Source organism: Convolutriloba macropyga, chromosome 2 (assembly GCF_964194025.1).
Source record: "Convolutriloba macropyga chromosome 2, txConMacr16.3, whole genome shotgun sequence".
Classification (NCBI taxonomy): Eukaryota; Metazoa; Xenacoelomorpha; order Acoela; family Convolutidae; genus Convolutriloba; species Convolutriloba macropyga.
Window position 1 is genome coordinate 81,827,535 of NC_134469.1, and position 9,575 is coordinate 81,837,109.

The window sequence follows — 9,575 nt, forward strand, 5'->3', positions numbered from 1 at the left end:
CATTCTTGTAGTTTTTCAATATGTCCTTGTTCTGCAAGTTTCTTTAGCTCGTCAGATACTTTGTCTAACAGATTTATGGGGACACGGCGACCTTTTTGCTGTGATGGGGTATAATTTCTGTGAAATTTTGAACGAACTGTATGTACTTTGGACTTACCGATTCTGGAGATTAGATCAGGGAAATCGATTGCAATCTGTTTTTTAATTGAACAGTATTCTTGTTCTACCTGATTGATTATCATTTGATTATTCGATTGTTGAATTGAGAGTCCAAGTGCGGGAAACAAATCTCTACCCAACAGTGAACGATGACCATCCGCCACTACTTGAATTTCAATTGGATTCGCGTACCAATTGCTGCTTTGAATTGAAGTTTGCAGAATGCCTACCGTATGAATAGGCTCGTTCAAAAATGTTTTCAATTGTTTGGGATTCGCCTCGCGTATCCACTTTGATTTTGAGTCGTGGGAAATGATTGAGTTTGCCAATGATTCGTTTATTTTTGTGCATACGCCGCCCGAATCCACCAAAACATTTGCTGATGTATTACCAAAAATTACAGGAAGATTGATCGCTTCCATCGAAGTTGTGAAATCCGTTGACGATACTACAGCTACACAATTATCTTCATCTGATGAGTAGTTTGACTCCAAATCAGGGTCAAAATCAGCCGAAATTTGATTGATGTGTTCAACTTGGTCATCTTTTTCTACATTAGTGACCCGTGGCTTAGGTCTTGGGTACGAATTGGGGTCTTTAGGTTTATGACAAACCTTCGCGAAATGGTTTTCAATACCACAATTATTGCATCTTTTTCCCCGAGCGGGACGGTGTTTAGAAGTCCAACTGGATCAACAAAAGTGACAAGTTGTGGGCTTTTTCCGTGCGGTTGTACTCATAGTTGAAAAGGGAGTAGCATTCGCGATGCGCATCCGTTGTACTTGATTGACAATTGAATGTAGCTCAGTTTTGTTGGCATTCATTTTGAGTTGATTGAGGGTACCCATTTCAATGTTGATTGCTATTGCTAATGCTTTATCAGGGTCTACTGTTTCTTTTAGAAGCTTTTTTTGAATGTCTTCGTTTTGCATGTTTGCGATAAAAAAGTCTCTGATGATAGTATCTCCTTTTTTTTCCTAGATCACAATTTTCCGAAAGTTCTTTGAGATGTCCATAGAATTTCTGAATTGGTTCTCCCTTTTGTTGTTTCCGTGTAAGAAAAAGATATCGATCAAAAGTTATATTATGAATCCGAATGAAAGTTGTATTTAAAACATCCCAAAGATTTTTGGTTGAGATTGCTTCAAGATTGACAGTCGAATTTTTCGAATTGAAGACTCGTCGCCCTTCCGTTCCCAAACTCAAGTCCATCAATGAAGAGGCTTTCCGATCACATAGCTTCCACGGTTTGTCTCCGCATAAGATGCCGACCGCTTCAATACGTTGACACTGATTTTTCCACGCTGTTTTTGCCTGTTCGTTGCGGGTACGTCGATCTCGTTCTGATTGTGCTGTCGGGTTGTCAACTGCGTCTTCATATGCTGGTTGGGGGGGGGGGGGCAAGAGAACATTTACTGGAGGATCAGCTAGGAGAAGGTCCACTTCAATTCCTTCACGAGCAAGAATTGCAAGTTTTAATTGCGTCCTCCAATATTCCCAGCGAAGTGGGGGTTCTAGGGTTGCCGTTTCCCCAAAGGGTTGAATTCCGAGTGGAGATTTGCCGCTGTCCTTTATTGCTGACTGCGCTTTGTTATACTTAAGCTTCGCAAACAGACTTGGATTTGTGTCGCAAATACACTATCTTAAAAGTGTAATTGGAATCGCAGAGCGAATACGTAAATAAATGTGTTTTACAGAATTTGTTTATTGGAATCGCGATGCGAATCCACAGCTAACTTTGACTCAAGTAAATTCAGAGCGTTTACAGAAGCAAGCTGAATTCAGATTGACTAAGTGAAATTCTGATTACATATAACAAAATACTGTGAACAACATATGAAATAATATAGTAGACTAGCGGGAATATTTTTATACGTGAATAAGAAAAAGTCATAACTTTTAGTTATAAAACGCATGATATGAATATTAGAAATAGAGGATAAAATAATTAAGTACACATAAAGGTTTCGATATATATATATATAAGTATTCATACGTATCACAAGCTCAAAGGAAAGTTGGCAGAAAGTAGACCCCTGGGGGAAATTAACAACATTTCTCTGGCCACCAAATGTATTTTGTTAAACAGTATTTATGAAAAAACAGTTGCATAAGTTTAAAGTGAAACAAGAGAAAAGAAGATTTTTAAGTTCAAAGTGTCCGCCAAGTTAGATTAATTTTTACTTCAACAAAAATAATGAGGTAACTTTCTGTGTTCAGGTCACCTCAGGAACCAAAAAAACTGATGAGAAAAAGAAAAATTTGGTTAAATGTGCAGTTTGCGGAGAAAAGGGTTCAAAATAAAAAAATCTAGCGGCCAATTTCAGTCAAATAAACTAATTTCGTCAAGAGTCGAAAATATTTATGTTCTAATATCACTGATGCTCTGGATCATCATCTGAACCCAGTGGGAACCGGTGTTGAGTCTCTAAAATCATCCTAGGTCCGTACATCCAGTGTTATCTTAGGGCACTTTTATAATGGGTAACTCTTTCCGGAAGTGCTCCAGATGATTTTGAACGTTAGGAATTTTATCGCAGATGGACCAACTAAAAATAATTATATGCAGCTAATAAGAGAGGTTGAAAAGTGAGAAAGAGTGAAAACTGAAAAAATTTCTCAGCATAAACTGGAAATTTTTGAAATTTTTTTGCTACCTCTTCGTTATAGTCGTATGGTTTTGTTGGAACTTAAATATTGATTCGTTTCGTGCGATTCATTTTTCTTGCTCCTGTTTTAAATATATCCAGCCCATCATTTGAATCGATTTGAGTCATTTGTTAATATTTGTTTCTTAAAATATTTTTCCATAACACGATTAATTTTCGCTGATGAGAACAGAGTTTTTCAAATTGTGCTCATATTTTGAAAGTTCTCTGATGTAGTTAACTTACAATGGGAAGCTAATTTCTTGATTCTCAACTTGATGGATCTCGCTGATAAAGTGAGCAGTCATAAATTTCTTTTAGACGAAGTATAGCTTATTTTGCCAGAATAAAATTAGAAATCGCTTATAATATCAGTAGCAGAAATTCAAGTTCAGAAATCGATATTTTTTTTGTTAATTTGACTATGAGCCTAGTAACAATACTTAATGCACACACGCACACACACACACACACACACACACACACACACACACACACACACAAACGCATACACAAATATATGCACTCACCCAGACACATGCACACAGAAGCAGCATGAACGCAAGCACGCCACAGACACGTTTTTTCATAGAACGTATTTTCATTGTATCAATGTTATACAGCTAACATCTACTGGAGCCAAGTTAGTTTTGAATATTTAGAGAAGTAAATTTGGCTTTTCTAAATGAAAACGAAAAATTTCTTTCGGCGTATCTGATTTTCGTAATTCAGACAAAAAAAATTAATTTTTTATTCAATAAAATTGACGCTCTCACACAGATTCATTTTTTTTGAAAATAAAAAGACAAACTCCATTAGGTTTATGTGATCTTGTTGTTTTTGTTTTTTCATTAGTTGATGTTCATCTTAATATTGGTAATTAAGTCATCAAAAAAAATTCATTCCTATGAGGCAATTTTGGTTTCAAATTTTTAAAGCACTCACAGCGCAAAAACAATATAAGAACTTCGACCTTCAAACTTTTTTACGTTTTATTCACGAATTCCACTTTCAACCTGTAGAGGAATCAAAGTTGATTTCAAGAAAATTTTGAGGAAATAAACTTCTTGTGGCAAGGTCAGTGTTTCGTTAGAGATTCTAGGTTCTATTTCTTGAGTCGATTTCTCAGTAACTTTTGAATTAACTTTTAAATACACTTGTGAGTTGACACGCATTTGAACAACTTTGTTTGCATGAACTTATATATTGATGTAAATTTTGGGCAAAACAAATTAAAAAACACATTGTTTCTCCAGTTGTAATCAAAATTGTTTTAAAATGAGGACTACCAATCAAAATTTGAAAGAAACTCAAGTTTAAACGCTAAAATTGAATATAATTCATAGTAACAATCGACTTCTGGAAAAGTGTGGATTTTCAAATTAAGATGGATAAATGTTTTATGGCCATGATCTATATGTATTTAAAAATTTTGAAACTTAAAAACAGACAGTGTACTCTAATGACATCAATAAAGGAAATGCAGTTAAAAGAATAAAATAAAAAATAGACGTTGATGGATAGCAAAATAAAAAAAATAATAATAAGTAATTGCTCTAATTGGGTGTCTCATTCATAATGACAAAACATTGCTTTAAAAAAATTAAACATACTTGACTCGCTATCAAACTGGTATTATTAGTCATAAACTGTTTTTCTATGAGATGTAGTGTTTTATGTTTGCATCTCAAGATTCCTTTGAAGCAATTGAGCTGTGAAGAGGCAAATATAACAATGATTTATTAAAACCAAAATTTATCGATTCAATTTTACACATTACACATTCAAAAATCAAAAGGTTATCAGATCTTCTCTGCTAGTCCCCCCCACTTAGTTTTGCAAATATTATATATGTTTAAAATTAATAAAGTTTATAAATAAACATTTATGAACGAATTGCTTTTATTAAAAGCTAGAACAGCAGCTGTGGTTTGAAAGTATCGGATCTTTGCAACAGTTGCCCCCTTACGCTAGGGGATGGTTATTCCTAAAAAGAAATTAAACAAGCGATTTATTAACCAATCAGAGACGACCAAAAATTTTCCAAGTATGTGAAGACTATGTTAAACTGTAATATAAAATAGGCCATGCTTTGGCAATTAGCCCAATTGGTATAGAAAGCAAAAAGAATTTCAAAATGGCGGGTCGGTTGCGCGCGTCGCAGCTTCGCCACAATAACCAACCGCGATTTCCGGATTATATCCACAGCGCATGAGAGGCATGGCCGTGAACAGCGCTCTACAGTTGCGCATCAACTGATATTTGGCTATCTAATCTGTAGACCAAATAATATTGTGGTAGAGTATAGCACGGAAGGGGGTAATTCTCTAATAGGTACCAAAGGGGGAAATACGTATATCGTTAGAGTTTGCGAAAACTTAGATTTCTTTGGGGGGGGGGGGGCGCTAAAATAACAGTTGATATAGTATAGTGCTCGGGGAAGGGGGCGCTAGCAGAAATGATCTGATTTATGTGCATTATTTGTCTTTTCGTTTTCAGAAGAAATTTGGGATCTATTCTGTCCCCCCCCCCAGCTTAGTAAGCATAAATTTTTTATGACCCCCAGGCGCACGTGCTATTTTCTTGCATAGTAACGTGCTGTATAACAACATATAAGTTGCAACTGGGGGTAATAGAAGAAACTGGGGGGGGGGTCAAAACAGAATAGATCCGAAATTTGAATTGAAATGGCAACTTCACAACTTCAAATGTTTTCCGTTTGAGAACCTCCCCCCCGTACGATATGTACTCCCTAGTTAGAGAGTAGAGAGCAGGTGCCACTACATAGTAATAGTTAAATGTCATTGATTCAACTGGATGTAATCTTTCACTCAATTACAATTCATGTTGTACAGCGATTCTATTAAAAAAATAGCAAGTGTGCCTGGGGGTGTAAAAGTTATATGCCAACTGTGCTGGGGGGGGGGGACAGAATAGAGCCCTTGAATATACAGCGCATGCGCTTGCGTTGGGTGGGGGGGCTCTTAGAAATCTTTTCATGTCTCCAAGTTCCTATTAAGTAATGGTTAAGTGACTCTGCTTGAAGTCACTGAGAACTTCTGGCGTTTATCGAGAACCACGAAGCGGCTCGAGATATTAAGTCAGAATTTCGAAGTGACTTCTGCAGATTCACTTAACCATGCTAAAAACACCATACGCTCACGTTTTAAAATGACGAAAGTCAACGGAATTCAACTTCTGGCTAAGTAGCAACTTCTGGCATTTCAAATTTCTGGCGCTTCAGACTTTCGGCGTCTTAAAATTTGCACGTGATTGTTTTAATGTCTTGGATCTTTTCCGTTTGTGCCCTCCCCCAGTACGTTATGCGCCCCCCAGTTACAGAGCACGTGCCATTACATAGTAAACCATCATGTAAAAATATGGCACGCGTGTCTGGGGGTTGCAATTAATATGCTCCCACTAAGCTGGGGGGGCACAAACGGAAAAGATCCAATGTCTTTTACGACGTTTTGGTGAGCGAAATTGGAGTTGAACCAAACTTGTTATTGACGCTGATACGTAACATGCTCCTATGACTGAAGCTTGATTGTGAACTATGATAATATTCGACAAAATTTTTTGGATCTTTTCCGTATGTGCCCCCCCCCCCGCTTAGTGGGCGCATATTATTTGCACCCCCCGACGCATGTGCCATATTTTTACATGATGATGTACTATGTTATGGCACGCGCTCTGTAACTGGGGGGCGCATAATGTACTGGGGGGGGGGGGCACAAACGGAAAAAATCCCAATTTTTATTTCACAAAGATTTTATCAAGTTCTAGAGGGAGTTTCTGCATTGGACTTCTTTTGAGGTCAAGCGTTCGAGTACAAAACCCGCCTAATGTTCTCAAACATCTGTTCATTTGTTTCACGATTTGCTAATTCTGATTTCATGTCTGTAAACAAACAAATCGTTTCAAACATGAAGCATATCATAAAGCCATCAATTGATCTAAACGTGTTACTGACAATTGTGAGTGATTGCTTCAAATAATTATTAGCCCTCTCACCAATATTATGAGATATACACATCGTGTAAAGACTCATATTTAAATTAATATTTGATCACATGTTTGTTGTATTTAGCTTATAAGCAATTCTCAGGAAATTTACAATAAGTTATAAACGAATAAATGCATGACATCTCAGAAAAATTTCAAGGTCTATTTTTTCGGTTTGTGTTACATTGCAATGATTTGCAATGTATTGACACGTGCTCTATCGGAAGAGGGTGAGAGATAGGGTGCATAACGTTACGCGGAGGACAAGCGAAAACGATTCAAATTTCCAACAATTTGGACGAGATCGTCTACCCACATTGTAAACAAAAATTTTTGTTTTCGTAAGCATGAGTAAATGAAAGCCCGTTTTGTATTAAAAATGTTTAACAGTCTGTTCCGGGGAAAACATGATACGGGGTGGGAGAGCACATTGAAATACTAAAAACATAACACTACCCGGATCGAACTCCAAGTCTATATCAGTACTAGGCAAGTCTAAATACAAGTCTTATCTCGCTTTTCAGTACTTGGCAAATCTAATTACAAGTCTTACAAGTCTGGCGATTCATAGCCCAGACTTGGATAACACTAGGAAATTGATTCTCAAGTCAAGACCAATTTTCAAAATTTTTCGAGTGCAAATTCTGAATTTAGAGAATTTTTGTAACGTGCCACGATTTCCAGTTTTATGTTCAGCCACTTTCCCGGGGTCCTGAAAATTGATAACAAACTGGTTTGGTACGACTATTTTTCCGCTACGATTTTCCTACTATTTTTGGACGATTTCCCGTCTTTTTTTGGACAATTTTCCGAATATTTTTCGAATGGCCAAGTCTTCAGTTAGACTTGGATTTAAACTTGCCAAGTCTCAGCCCAAAATTGGATTTATACTGTCAAGTGTAAAAAGTGACATGATCATAGCTCTGAATCAAAAATTACTTGAGACTTGTAACTGGTTTTGCCCGGTACTGAAACTGACTTGGCGTTAGATCCGGGTATAAGCGAGAAAGCGCTCAATTGTTCGCTGATTTCCATATTCCACAGTTCCTGTAGCTCCTAACTATTCATGCCAATTTTTTCCTTCCTATCAATCTTCAATTGAGAACTTTCCTTTTTAAAAGAAATGTTGTAAATGGTGTGCTCAAAGAAAACAACAAAAAATTCTTAATCATATCACTAAAAATGAGCAAAAGATTGAATGTCAAAAACAGATTGGTTTTGTTTTAGAAACTATTTTTGTGAACCAAAAAACGGCTGGGACCATAAGTTGTTCGATGATAAATTTCCCAGGCGGAATTTGAGCGCTTTTAACTAAATTAGAAAATAAATTTTTCAAGAATCACAGATAACAAAATGATTTTCACAGAAGAATTAAAAAATTTACCTGAGAGATGTGATTAATAGATTCAGATTATGATTAGGATTTGTAGAATAAAAACGCTCAAACATTGACCATAATCATGAATAAAAAAATGGAGACAGAAGCTTTATATTGCAATCATGGCCTATAGTGGGAAAACCATGGCTGACCAAACACAGTTAGCTTATTCGATACTCCCGGAACTGAATCAACTTCTTTGGGTGTCCTTACCATATAAGCACTTGGAGTTTTAGATCGGAAAGTTACATCTGTATCTTACCTACATTATTAAATATCTAAATCGGAGCACATGAACAAGATATTGATCTTCTCAGCTAAACTTAGCTTGGTTCTTTGCAATAACTTCGTTACTTCGAATCAACTGTGATTGTTCTTGAAATTATTTTGTTAAATACAATGAACTTGAAATTAAACTTTACATTTAAACAGTAATTTAAGCTTCAATTTCGTTGTCGATTTCTAACTTTAGGGACAAGTCTAATTACGAAAAAAAGACTGTTGTCAGTTGGGAACTATGATCTTGCCCAGTTTTCACAATTTTTACAAATACTTTGTGTTGTGTATCAGTCGCGAAATTGCAAATTTCGTCACGAAATTGCAAAAAATTAAGTCCGTCTATCTGTAACCATTTTTAAAAGAAAATATTAACGAAAAAAAAACAAAATAGACCAAAGCGGTCGATTCTTGATTCGGTCGAGCTCTGATTACATATATATGATAATTTTTGTAGCATTTCAAACTTGAAAAAAACAACATGGAAAGTAAAAATTGGTCTTGTTATTTGGTTTGAAAACTCAAGGCAATTTTTCTCACTTGATTTCTTTTTTAGTTTAGATGCGCGTAAGAGCTAATCGAGCGAAGAAATTTTCATTTTTTATGTTGGCAGCGGCTATTTGTCTTTTGATAGCTTAAAAGAGATATTGATAAAAGATTGTGGCCGATAAAATCTATCAAGCTGAAATTCATTAAACTGTGTTGTTTTTACACAGCAGTATCAAATTAATAACTATTGATTTTTACTACAGTAATTTGAATTCCAGTTTACATAATAATAGACTAAACGGAATAAACAATCAGGCAGGTTCTTCAAGATGTCACGCTTTTTCAATAAGTGACGATACAAGAAACTAATGAAAACGAAGAACAAAACGACAAAAAACGACGACAAAACGACGAAAACGACGATTTCTTACAAAAAGATTGTCGTTTTTTCGTCGTTGTCCTCAACACAGGAGACACTAAAATTGTTGAATAAAATGTAAAGCTCGAGGTGTTGCTTTGGTTTTTCATATTTGCTATAAATCCATTAAATAAACCACTTAAACACCCGGGTCGTTATCTTTTCAGTACCGCTTTATATCGGGCAAAGAAAGGACAGGTTT